The sequence below is a fragment of the Pelophylax lessonae genome (genome assembly GCF_965119305.1).
Source record: "Pelophylax lessonae genome assembly, chromosome: 4".
In the NCBI taxonomy this organism is placed as follows: Eukaryota; Metazoa; Chordata; class Amphibia; order Anura; family Ranidae; genus Pelophylax; species Pelophylax lessonae.
The window spans coordinates 352,974,541-352,988,590 of NC_138771.1; the positions used below are offsets into that span (position 1 = coordinate 352,974,541).

Genomic DNA, 14,050 nt, shown 5'->3' on the forward strand with positions numbered 1-14,050 from the left:
CCAACTACAGAAAGCATGCATGTTGCCAAATTTTTACAGTGTAAAACTGTAGACTGAAAACGAAAGTTCATTTTTATTAACATTCAATTAACTTATAACTTGTCTAGCAAATGGTATAAGCAATATAGTTTTTTTTATACTATTTTTTTCTCATGTTACCCTTAAGAACTGACTGCCAGGCACAAAAAAATAATTTAGCTATATTCCTTAACAACCATAGGGTATGTAAAAAATAAGTTGCGCTGTAGATGATGTGTATAAATTGAATTTATAGTGAAAAAAGTCAGTGTATTGTCCAGAAATATGGAAACAAAATGAGGTAGCTTGTGCAGGTACCGCTTACCGGAAACTGAATAAATGTAAGCCCATCAATGTGACTCCAATAAGCCTTAGGTGGTGGATCCAGGTGGACCTTCCGGTTCCAACGTAGATCCCTCAGTGAGATGGTGACATGTATAATACAAAAAAACAGAACGCCATAGCGTAAAACTAAAAAGACCACAATATAAAATAAAGGCACCCAAGGTGAATGGGAACACCAACGCTCCCGTGTTAATGGGGAAATTGGAAAGTGTGGTAAAAGGCTTGAGCACCACAGAACCTCGATAGGTACTCCTTACCAGATTGAAATAAGAAAGCACCAAATGAGCCAAAAGATTCCCCCAGTAGGACAGCAGCTTACCGCAAAGACAAGTGTGAAGAGCTTATAAACTATTGGACCGGTGTGTCCCGACCATGCAAATCAAAGGGAGAAGCCCCTCTAATGGTTAAACACCCTTACCGACTCCATAGGGTATATACACTTACCAGCCACTTTATTAGGTACAGCTTGCTGGTACTGGGTTGGACCCATTTTTGCCTTCAGAATTGCCTTAATTCTTCATTTCATAGATTCAACAAGGTGTTGGAAACATTCCTGAGATTTTGGTCCATATTGACATGATAGCACCACGCAGTTGCTGCAGATTTTTCAGCTGCACATCCATGATGCGAATCTCCCGTTCCACCACATCCCAAAGGTGCTCTATTGGATTGAGATCTGGTGACTGTGGAGGCCATTGTAGTACAGTGAACTCATTGTCATGTTCAAGAAACCAGTGATGAGATGATTTGAGCTTTCTGACATGGTGCATTATGCTGCTGGAAGTAGCCATCAGAAGATGGGTACACTGTAGTCATAAAGGGATGGCCATGGTCAGCAGCAAAAGGGATGGCCATGGTCAGCAGCAACACCATTATACCACCACCACCACCACTAGGATGAACCATTTATACAAGGCAGGATGGATCCATTCTTTCATGTTGTTAACGCCAAATTCTGACCCTTCCATCTGAAAGTCGCAGCTGAAATCAAGACTCATCAGACCAGGCAAAATATTTCCAATCTTCTATAATTCAGTTTTAGTGAGCCTGTGCGAATTGTAGCTTTAGTTTCCTGTTCTAAGCTGTAAAGAGTGGCACCCGATGTGGTCTCCTGCTGCTGTAGACTGTCTGCTTTAAGGTACGATGCGTTGTGTGTTCAGAAATGTTATTCTGCATACCTTGGTTTTAACGAGTGGCTATTTGAATTTCTGTTACCTTTCTATCATCTGGAACCTGTCTGCCCATTCTCCTCCGACCTCTAACATCAACAAGGCATTTTCATTCACACAGCTGCTCACTGAATATTTTCTCTTTTTTGGACCAATCTCTGTAAACTCTAGAGATGGTTGTGCGTGAAAATCTCAGGAGATCAGCAATTTTTGAAATACTCAAACCAGCCCGTCTGGCACCAACAACCATACCACATTCAAAGTCACCTAAATCCCTTTCTTCCCCATTCTAAAGTTCAGTTTGAACTTCAGCAATTTGTCTTCACCATGTCTAGATGCCTAAATGCATTGAGTTTCTGCCATATGATTGATTTGCAACTTGTGTTACCAAGCAATTGAACAGGGGTACCTAATAAAGTGGCCAGTGAGTGTATATCTGCGCTGTGTGTACCAAATGCCTTTTAAACCCAGTTATTAACTTGTAAAAGCAGCAGTGACATCATCACTGTGCTGCACATAACTTATGCAGAGAGCAGAGCTTAGGGAGTGACCTAGCTGGGTTTAACCCACTACAGGCTGCCTGCAGAAAACTGCAGGAGGGGGCACAAGGTGAGAGAACAGCAGTGACAGCTCTTTATCCACCTAAAACAGTCTCCTTTAACATAAGGGTGGTCCCAGCAGCGGGACCATTTTCAAAGGCGGTGGAAGAGGTGCCCCCCCACCACTTCCAAGTCATATTTTCCCTGCTTCCCGGACCCGTCTGTAGCGCAGAAAATGATCCAGTCCACTATCCCCTCAGCCAGGAAGTTGAGCGAGGACAAGATGGCCCTTACTCGACTCTATGGCCTTGGAGGACCGGAGCGACGTCATACGTTGCTTCCTAGAAACGGATTTAAAGAGCCCATTTTTTCATCATAAAAAAAATTACTGTGAGATCTGAGGTCTTTTTGACCCCAGTTCTCACATTAAAAAGGTCCTGTCTTGCTTATTTCTATTACAAGGTGTAACAGATCCCCAATACTTGGACCAAGTATTTCTGTCTTAGGTCTCCAGACTCTCACGTGATGCAGTGACCTGGCCCCTCAATTTCCCCCAAACATTAGCCGAAGCTCAATGAAGGGTAAAACAAAAGACACTTTATTCACCAACTCACTTCCAATATATACAGTCTTATGAGTTTGATTTCAATATCATATGCAAATGTAATTATATACAGAACATAGTTAACATACCTTGGCCTTCTGGAAAGAGACAATAGGTGAATGAGACTGCAACATCATCATAATTAATCAACAAACAACAAGCCCAAAACATAGCCAAATACACATTCCTAGAAGTGTGAACACACTTCACTTCTAAACAGATGAAAGCAGAAGACATAGGCTCTCAGAATGCCCGTCTCCATTTTCAACACACCTTATTATAACTGTCAATACACGTCCCCACAGTAGACGTCATTAGCATCTCTTTGTGAACCACTGTGCGATCCGATCCTGATGCGGCTGAAAAAAAGGGTCATGTGTGACTTTTGTGCGGGTGCAGTGCAAATTTAGGCATACAAAGTGTATGGCTGAATTCGCACTGCACATCCGATCGCATGTAATGAAGGAGCAGTGCGCTCCGATATTACATGCGATCGCCGCACATGCTATATTGTGAACCGGCACTCAATGTGTGGATAAGTCCTCTGCTGCAACAGGCAGCTTTAGGCCTGTAACTGATCCCAGTCTGAGTCTGTATCTTGGGGTGACATGGATTTGAGTCCAAAGCAACACTACTCCCATTGTCCCCCAGCTTATACCCCCACACAGAGGTGCACTCCCCTACAAGCCAGGGCCCATAGTCCGTGGGCAAGAGTCTGGCCTCCACACACCTCCAGTAGCCCCTGGCGAATGTCCCAGCAAATGGGCGTTCGTCACATATCTTCCTCCTCCTGGGGAGACTAACCAGACCCCAGACCTCCAACTGGTTTGGGTCTGTGTTAGTCTGGTGTCTTTTGCCAGGCTGTGCCATGCTCCAGAGGGCCTCCTGCCCTACGTCCCAATTAAAATATCAGGGGTCTTCCTGGGCAGGGCACCAGCTATAATCAACTCCAGAGGTATTCCATGGTTGCTGGAGGGGCAAAATCAGAGTGGCATGGGCCCCCATACTAGGGGGTTGGGGATCTGGGCCGATTGCCCAGCATCTCTGTAATCCAGGGGTGGAGGCCACGGCCCCATCCACCCCTTCCATGCCAAAAGCTGCATGGACTGGTGGGCAGATACCAGTGGGGTTCTGCCCGGCTGCCAGCTCTTCCGCTGGGTAGGCACTCAGCTGCTGGGACAAGGGACCTTCAATCGCCTCTCCTGCCAATGCTGGCTGGTCCTGGGTAGTGGGCACGCCAATCTCCACCCCCAGTGCTGTTGGCTGCTGCTGGGACGAGGGACCTATAATCGCTTCTCCTGGTAACGCTGGCTGGTGCTGGGTAGTGGGCATGACCATCTCCCCCCCAGTGCTGCTGGCAGCTGCTGGGACGAGGGACCTACAATCGTCTCTCCCAGTACCGCTGGCTGGTCCTGGGTAGTGGGCACGACCATCTCCACCCCCAGTGCTGTTGGCTGCTGCTGGGACGAGGGACCTACAATCGCCATTCCCGCTAATGCTGGCTGGTCCTGGGTATTGGGCATGACCATCTCCACCCCCAGTGCTGTTGGCTGCTGCTGGGACGAGGGACCTACAATCGCCTCTCCTGGTACCGCTGGCTGGTCCTGGGTAGTGGGCACGACCATCTCCACCCCCAGAGCTGATGGCTGCTGCTGGGATGAGGGACCTACAATTGCCTCTCCCGGTAACGCTGACTGGTGCTGGGTAGTGGGCACGACCATCTCCACCCCCAGAGCTGTTGGCTGCTGGTGGGATGAGGGACCTACAATTGCCTCTCCCGCTAATGCTGGCTGGTCCTGGGTAGTGGGCACGACCATCTCCACCCCGAGTGCTGTTTGCTGCTGCTGGGACGAGGGACCTACAATCGCCTCTCCTGGTACTGCTGGCTGGTCCTGGGTAGTGGGCACGACCATCTCCACCTCTAGTGCTGTTGGCTGCTGGTGGGGCAAGGGACCTACAATCGCCTCTCCTGGTACTGCTGGCTGGTCCTGGGTAGTGGGCACGACCATCTCCACCCCCAGATCTGTTGGCTGCTGGTGGGATGAGGGACCTACAATTGCCTCTCCCGCTAATGCTGGCTGGTCCTGGGTAGTGGGCACGACCATCTCCACCCCGAGTGCTGTTTGCTGCTGCTGGGACGAGGGACCTACAATCGCCTCTCCTGGTACTGCTGGCTGGTCCTGGGTAGTGGGCATGACCATTTCCACCCCCAGTGTTGTTGGCTGCTGCTGGACCAAGTCTAGGAGGTGTTGGTAGTCCTGTTCCAACCCCCACTCAATGATAACCAGGTAGATGAGGTCTAGTCTCAGCTCCAACAACAACTGGACTGGTAGTATCCTTCTCCGGTAATAATAAATAGCCCAGAACTGCGACATCGCAGGACTGCCAAAATCATCATCCTCCTCCATGGCCTTCCACAAGAGGCCTGGGCCATCATAGCCCCCCCCCCATTCTGGTTGAATGCCTTCTGCCAACCCAAGGTCTTGTTGGACTGCGTACCACCATAGTGCCCGGTATGAGTTGTCCAGCATAATTTCTCTCTGGACCAGGCACTCAAGGTTCCTTTCCCACTGCGTCAAGGGTTGTTCTCCCAGGATAAACATCCATTGGCTCACTTGTTCCTGCCAGCGTTGCGCTGTACTTGGAAGCTTCTCTTTCCGTCGAAGCTGTGCTATCTCCATGGACTCCTGCCAGAGTTCTTGCATTACATTTTTTCTCCAGTTTCCCTTGTCCTTGGCTGACATATGGCCCTGTTCCTTTGCCAGTATGTCTTGTAGTCTCCGCTGGAACTCCACCTCATATGGGGACACTGCCCAGGGGCTAGCTCGCGCCATCTCCTGAGTTCCTCCTTAGACCGAGATGCTGCTAGGCTCCTCAATGCATTCCTGGTTTGGAATCCATTCAGAGAAGAATCCCACCACTTGCCTCCAGTGTAACAGATCCCCAACACTTGGACCAAGTATTTCTGTCTTAGGTCTCCAGACTCTCACGTGATGCAGTGACCTGGCCCCTCAATTCCCCCCAAACATTAGCGAAGCTCAATGAAGGGTAAAACAAAAGACACTTTATTCACCAACTCACTTCCGATATATACAGTCTCATGAGTTTGATTTCATTATGTAAGATTCTGGTACCTCTGGTACCCTTATTTTCCATTTTCTTTCAATATGCGTCCCACCTTTCTAATTAGGTGGTACGCATACACCTTTAAGACGGATGACGTCATCGCCGAGCGCCGCAGAGCGGCTATTTCAACCGCCGGCGTTCTCTCTCACGTTGTTCGTTCAACCTGCCTGTGTGTCCACATGCTTACAAGCTTGTCTTGCTACCGGAACCTCCAGCTATTCTCTTTTACTTGGAACAGACCGGAACCTCGCTACTGATCCCTGTATCTCGCTACTGGATCACTCCCTCACTACTGGACCCTTCTACTACTAACCTTACTAGTGATAAGTACCCCACAGGGGAATCCTCCATAACCTTACTTACACTATCTACCTTTGCACATTAAGGACTGTTACTATCTATGCATACTAATTCTATCATCTGCACTGTTACATAGATTGCTAGCTCTTGAGTCTACTACCATCTATCCTTGCACTGGGTTAGTCTATCCTGTATTTGTCATCTGCTGTCCTTACCACCTGTTACCATACTCGATTACTAACCTATCTGCATTCTACCTAATACCATCTAATACTCTACTGAACATTTCTATCAAGTGCTTGCCATCTCTGTCACTGTTCACACCTGTCCCTTCAGCACATCATCTTCATACTATCATATACATCCTATCACTCCAGGAACATCTTATTGAGTGTGTATATCTGTATGCTGAAGCTGACAGGCCCACAGTGATGAGTCTGGAGAGTTGGATCTGGTTATTCAACACATCTCTACATGACTACTGAGTGGAGATTCTGCAGCTGCAAATCCAGCCTACTACAAAAACGCAGGAGCGTTACAGATTGAACGAACCTAAAAAATGGATTCAGCAGAATTACCCACTCAAGTGACACAATTAACACAACAAGTAAATACATTAATACTTGCTCTTACTGAAGTAAAAGAAGAACATCAGACTCTGACACAGCAGGTAACCCGTCTCTCACGGCTTACTGCTGCTCAACCCCCTGAACCTAAAATAAACCCTCCTCTAGTGTTTACAGGTGATCGGAAAAAATTTCGTGAATTCAAAAATGCATGTCAATTGCTTTTTTTGTTAAAACCTCGTACATACCCTACTGATCAGATTAAAGTCTGTACCGTTATCTCATACTTAACGGGTGATCCACGGGCCTGGGCAGACTCTCTTTGTGAGAAAAATGATCAGCTTCTCAACTCCTATTCTTTATTCCTAGCGGAACTCGCTAGTTTATATGATGACCCCAACAGGCAGAGTACTGCTGATATTCAATTGAGGGCTTTAAAACAAGGAAGGAGACCTGTAGAAGACTTTGTAGCTGAGTTCAAAAGATGGACCCTTGATTCAGGGTGGAATGATACATCTCTGCGAACTCAATTCAGACTCGGGTTGTCAGAAGCTGTTAAAGATGAGCTCGCCCGAGCGGATTTACCTGGCACCTTGGATGCCTTAATACAACTCAGTATCAACATCGACAGGCGACTGCGTGAAAGAAAGGCTGAGAAAATGGGAATGCCATTGTCTAGTCCTTCTCGGATTTCGGCCGTTGACCCTACTCCCATGGAGGTAGGAACCATACGCCCACCTTTATCAACTACTGAACGAGCCAGAAGAAGATCCAGAAACCTCTGCATGTACTGCGCATCCCCGGATCATTTGATAAGCGTCTGTCCCCTTGTCCGCAAAAAAGAGGGTGAGTGTTCACATGTCTTGCTAGGAGGATTAACGACTTCCTTTTCTAACCCCTATCTCTTTGTTCATTTGACATTGCAGTGGGACCAGACTAGGATTACCACCAAGGCTATGATCGACACCGGATCTTGTGGAAACTATATTGATACATGTTTTGTTACCTTAAATAAAATACCTATTATTTCAAAACCTAAACCTGTTTCTGTTAGTTTCATTAACGGTATTCCACTATCTTCTGGTCCAATCACCAACCAGACACAAGCACTCCTTGTCCACCACTTTTGATATACTATCTTCACCCCATTTTTCTGTTATTTTGGGACTCCCCTGGTTACACACACATCAACCAATCATAGATTGGAAAAGACGGACTTTGTCTTTCCCTTCTCACTATTGCGAGATTACGTGTAACCTCCCATCTTATGGAAAGATCCTGTCTGTGGTGTCAGATGAGATTGCACCACTATGCTATCAGGACCTGTCCGAAGTATTCCTTGAAAAAAATGCTCAAGTGTTGCCTCCCCATAGGGATTATGATTGCACTATCGATCTACTCCCTAACAGCAAATTGCCTTTCGGTCATGTTTATCCGCTTTCACAGGATGAACTTTCTCATCTCAAGGAATACTTGGATGAGAATTTGACAAAAGGGTTCATCAGACCCTCTACTTCTTCCACAGCTGCAGGACTTTTCTTTGTCCACAATAAGGATTCAAGTCTTAGGCCTATTATCGATTATAGGCAATTAAATACGATTACAATAAAGGATCGCTATCCTTTACCGCTCATCCCTGAACTCATTGAACAAGTGCGTGGGGCTACTTACTTCTCTAAATTAGACCTGAAAGGGGCATACAACCTAATCCGAATCCGTGACGGTGATGAGTGGAAAACAGCATTCAGAACCAGATACGGATTATTCAAATATCTTGTGATGCCATTCGGGTTGTGTAATGCTCCCGCAGCTTTCCAAAGGTTCATAAACGACATCTTTAGAGACTTACTTGATGTCTGTGTTGTAGTATATCTGGATGATATACTTATCTATTCTCGATCTCTCTCTGAACATATAAAACATGTAAGACTTGTGTTATCCAGACTACTCGCACACAATCTATACGTGAAATTAAAAAAATGCCTATTTCATAAAGAAGAAATATTATTCCTAGGATACATCATATCCAAAACCGGAATTAAGATGGATATGAGCAAGATATCCTGTATTCTAGACTGGCCTATACCAACAACTCGTAAGGCATTACAGTGATTCCTTGGATTTTCAAACTTCTATAGGAAGTTCATCAAGAACTTTTCTGCCATTGTGAGACCTCTCACACAACTGACAAGTATAAAGAAACCATTCAAATGGTCAGAAGAAGCAAATCGAGCTTTCTGCTTGTTAAAATCAAGCTTTACTTCTGCTCCCATACTACGCCATCCAGACCCATCCCTCCAATATATTCTGGAGGTAGATGCGTCAAATATGGCAGTAGGAGCAGTTCTCTCCCAACGACCAACAAATACTTCACCACTCCACCCAGTTGCTTTCTTTTCAAAATCATTAAGCAGCCCAGAGGTGAATTACCCAGTGGGTGAAAAGGAGTTGCTTGCCATAAAACTGGCACTGGAGAATTGGCGACATCTACTTGAGGGTACCCGGTTACCAATACTCATATATACAGATCATAAAAACCTTCAATACCTCCAGACTAACAAAACTCTCTCCCACAGGCAGGTACGATGGTCATTATTCTTCCTAAGATTCAACTTCTTAGTGACCTACACGCCTGCAGACAAAAATAAAAAAGCGGATGCGCTATCACGATTAACCGAAGATAACTGCGCTGAAATCCCTTCCTATAATAATTCCAACGTATTATTGGGGTTGTTCGTTCCCTGAAGGAAGAGATTTTGCACAGTATAGGATTGGATATACCTCCACCACAACTAAGTACTGATGCAGAAGGCTTCCTCTATTACAACGACAAACTCTACATACCCCCTACTATGCGCACCAAGATCTTGGAGTTATCACATGATGTGCCCATGGCAGGACATATGGGTATGACGAAAACCCTTAATTTGCTTACTAGGCAGTTTTGGTGGCCTGATATGAAGACGTCTGTACAAAAATTTGTATCTTCATGTGACATCTGTGCAAGGTCCAAAATTGACACTACAAAACCATCTGGTCTACTCTGCAGTCTACCAATACCCCAGGTTCCATGGGAAGTTGTGTCCTTAGATTTTATAGTAGAACTACCACCTTCTAAAGGATTTAATACCATTCTAGTGTCAGTGGACCACCTGACAAAGATGGCACATTTCATCGCTATCCGTAGACTACCTTCATCTAAACAAACAGCGGAACTACTGATGAAACATGTGTTCAAGTTACACGGAATTCCAAAGACTCTTTTATCCGACCGTGGTTCACAGTTCATCTCTAAATTTTGGCAAGCTCTTTGTCAAATATTACGGATTGAGCGAAAGCTCACTTCTCCCTACCACCCTCAGACCAACGGACAGACTGAAAGAGTCAACCAGTGTATAGAACTATATCTGCGTTGCTACACATCATACCTACAGGATGATTGGGTGGACCTTCTCCCTCTGGCGGAATTTGCTTATAACAAGGCAACCCACAGTACTACTAAGCAAAGTCCGTTCTACTTGAACTATGGGTTTCATCCCACACTTCTTCCACCACGCATCCTACCATCAAGTAACCCAGTAGCCTCAGACTATTTTACCCAAATAAAGGACTCTCTGGGTTTACTTAATACCACTATCTCACACGCCCATAGCCAACAAAAAAGGTACTATGACCTACGTAGAAGACCTTCTCCTCAGTATGCTATTGGGGACCTCGTTTGGCTATCGACAAGAAATTTAAGATTAAAGATCCCTAGCAAAAAGCTTGGACCTGTATTTCTGGGACCCTTCCCAATTAAGAAACTTATTGGAAAAGCTGCAGTACAGCTCACCTTACCAGCAGATCTCAAGATCCATCCCATCTTCCATGTGTCGCTACTGAAACCCCATGTTCCTAACCAAGGAATAAGGCCTACCATCTTGCCTCCACCTCCAGTACAAGTTGAAGGCGGAGAAGAATATGAGATTAAGGAGATTTTGGATTCTCGTATCCACAGAGGAAGACTCCAGTATCTCATAAGATGGAAGAACTATGGACCCCAAGACGACACCTGGTTGGATACCTCTGATGTTCACGCACCTAGGCTTATACGAAGGTTTCACTCGAAATACCCGGAGAAACCAGTGCTATAGGCCTTTCCGGAGCCGGCCTTAAGGGGGGGGTACTGTAAGATTCTGGTACCTCTGGTACCCTTATTTTCCATTTTCTTTCAATATGCGTCCCACCTTTCTAATTAGGTGGTACGCATACACCTTTAAGACGGATGACGTCATCGCCGAGCGCCGCAGAGCGGCTATTTCAACCGCCGGCGTTCTCTCTCACGTTGTTCGTTCAACCTGCCTGTGTGTCCACATGCTTACAAGCTTGTCTTGCTGCCGGAACCTCCAGCTATTCTCTTTTACTTGGAACAGACCGGAACCTCGCTACTGATCCCTGTATCTCGCTACTGGATCACTCCCTCACTACTGGACCCTTCTACTACTAACCTTACTAGTGATAAGTACCCCACAGGGGAATCCTCCATAACCTTACTTACACTATCTACCTTTGCACATTAAGGACTGTTACTATCTATGCATACTAATTCTATCATCTGCACTGTTACATAGATTGCTAGCTCTTGAGTCTACTACCATCTATCCTTGCACTGGGTTAGTCTATCCTGTATTTGTCATCTGCTGTCCTTACCACCTGTTACCATACTCGATTACTAACCTATCTGCATTCTACCTAATACCATCTAATACTCTCCTGAACATTTCTATCAAGTGCTTGCCATCTCTGTCACTGTTCACACCTGTCCCTTCAGCACATCATCTTCATACTATCATATACATCCTATCACTCCAGGAACATCTTATTGAGTGTGTATATCTGTATGCTGAAGCTGACAGGCCCACAGTGATGAGTCTGGAGAGTTGGATCTGGTTATTCAACACATCTCTACATGACTACTGAGTGGAGATTCTGCAGCTGCAAATCCAGCCTACTACAAAAACGCAGGAGCGTTACACATTATCATATGAAAATGTAATTCTATACAGAACATAGTTAACATACCTTGGCCTTCTGGAAAGAGACAATAGGTGAATGAGACTGCAACATTATCATAATTAATTCAACAAACAACAAGCCCAAAACATAGCCAAATACACATTCCTAGAAGTGTGAACACACTTCACCTCTAAACAGATGAAAGCAGAAGACATAGGCTCTCAGACTGCCCGTCTCCATTTTCAACACACCTTATTATAACTGTCAATACACATCCCCACAGTAGACGTCATTAGCATCTCTTTAGTCTCTCAATGTGTGGAGAAGTCCTCTGCTGTAACAGGCAGCTTTAGGCCTGTAACATTGATCCCAGTCTGATTCTGTATCTTGGGGTGACATGGATTTGAGTCCAAAGCAACACTACTCCCATTGTCCCCCAGCATATACCACCACACAGAGGTGCACTCCCCTACAAGCCAGGGCCCATAGTCTGTGGCCAGGAGTCTGGCCTCCACACACCTCCAGTAGCCCCTGGCGAATATCCCAGCAAATGGGCGTTCGTCACACAAGGGATTTTTACATTACTTGTAATAGAATTAAAAGTGATCAGAATTAAAAGTGATCAAAAATTTATTTGCTAAAAGGACATTGTAAAAATAAAAGATAAAATAAATAGAAAAAAAAAATGTAAAGCGCCCCATCCCCGTTATCTCGTGCGCAGAAGCGAACGCATACGCAAGTTGTGCCCACATATGTAAACGGTGTTCAAACCACACATATGAGGTGTCGCCACGATCATTAGAGCGAGAGCAATAATTTGAGCCCTAGACCTCCTCTGTAAGAATAAACTGGTAACCTGTAGACATTTTTAAAATGTCGCCTATGGGGATTTTTAAGTACCAATGTTTGTTGCCATTCCACGAGTGTGTGCAATTTTGAAGCATGACATTCTTTGTATCTATTTATTCGTAAGCGTAACATTATCTTTTAAATTATAGAAACAAATTGGGCTAACTTTACTGTTTCTTATTTTTTTATTCAAAAAAGCAAATTTTTTCCAAAAAAATTGCGTTTGTAAGACCGCTGCGCAAATACGGTGTGATAAAAAATATTGCAATGATCTTCATTTTATTCTCTAGGGTCTCTGCAAAAAAAAAGTAATTTTCTAGCAAAAAAAACAGATTTTAACTTGTAAACAACAAGTTTCAGAAAAAGGCCCGGTCCTAACGTGGTTATTAGGTTCTTTCAAATTTGCGTTAAATTTTAAAGCAGCCTAAAATGCATTAACACACCTATAGCGTTCATGAGCATTTAGGCTGTGTTGTACAAGTGTTCATGTTGTGTCAGTCAACATTTCTCAAATGCCCTGTGTGTGTGTTTTTTTTTTTTTTTTTTTACAAGGCTAAAATGGAAAAAAAATACTTTTGACGCCATAGGCATGTTTACAGTACGTTTAAGGTGCGGTTGTTGTGCGTTTCAATAGAAATGAATAGAAGCATATGCAATGCGTCACTGCCTGCAAAACTCTACAGACAGCATTATTTTTGCCTCGCAGCAACGCTAACACTGCAGTTATTTTACAATTACAATTTAGAGTGACATTGATAGGCTTTCGGGAAGTGTGAAAAACGTGACCCAACAGCCTATTTTCAATGCCTGTTTGAAAGAGTCCTTACAGGAAGCTCCTGCACAGAGGCAAAGAGGATTATTGCACAGATCTGGAGGAAATAAACCAAAATTTAAGAAAGAAGACTCATGTCTCTTCTATTTGGACAACATTAGCTCTTCCCAGAGTTCAGCTTTAAGCCTCATTGGAAAAAATCTTCAGTGTGGTCTGTATGAAAATAAAACTTGAATGCATTTTTCCTTTGCATATCAGCTGTAAGCAGTATAAAGAGTCATAACCCTTCATTTACTGGAAGATAAAGCCAGCCCAGGATTCAGTAGAAACATGTTTTATCAAATTCCAGCAGCTTCCTAGCCGCTTCCTTGTATGTACAAGGTTCTCATTGCATCCGCAGATCTTTTCGTGGGAACACAAACCGGCTATAACCAGGATCTCCAGTACCTAAAATAAAACAGTTGTTCTACCAAATGAAAATGAGAGCTCTGATAGCCTAACAGCAAGAAGTGAAGATGACAAGTGTTCCAGCTGCAGGTATTTTCTGTAACTTTCTAAAGAAAACATTTTATATACATGTTAATTTTTAAAATTGTTCTCCTTTGTGCTTGCTCCTCATACCGTCCCCAAGCCGGATTTTCGACTACAGGTATCTGGGTGCCCCACCTTTGCCTGTCAGCAACTATGGCGTCTCGCCCAAATTCTCCACTTTGTACATGCTTCCGTTTTGAGCTGCAAGCTTGCGTTTAGACGCTTTCAGAGCCGCA

At 44.7% G+C, this 14,050-nt stretch overlaps 1 protein-coding gene across 2 annotated transcripts in view; it reads left to right on the plus strand.

Annotated features, from left to right (window-relative positions):
* FGF1 (fibroblast growth factor 1) overlaps nucleotides 1-14,050 on the plus strand; it is a 202,066-nt gene that overhangs the window by 15,518 nt on the left and 172,498 nt on the right. Inside the window, exon 1 of one of the 2 annotated variants that reach the window (XM_082256507.1) lies at nucleotides 13,781-13,829. The exons of the other annotated variant lie outside the window; for it this stretch is intronic. The gene's annotated coding sequence lies outside the window, so the exon portion shown is untranslated. Of the gene's footprint in view, nucleotides 1-13,780; nucleotides 13,830-14,050 lie in introns of those variants that run through there. 2 annotated transcript variants of the gene reach the window in all.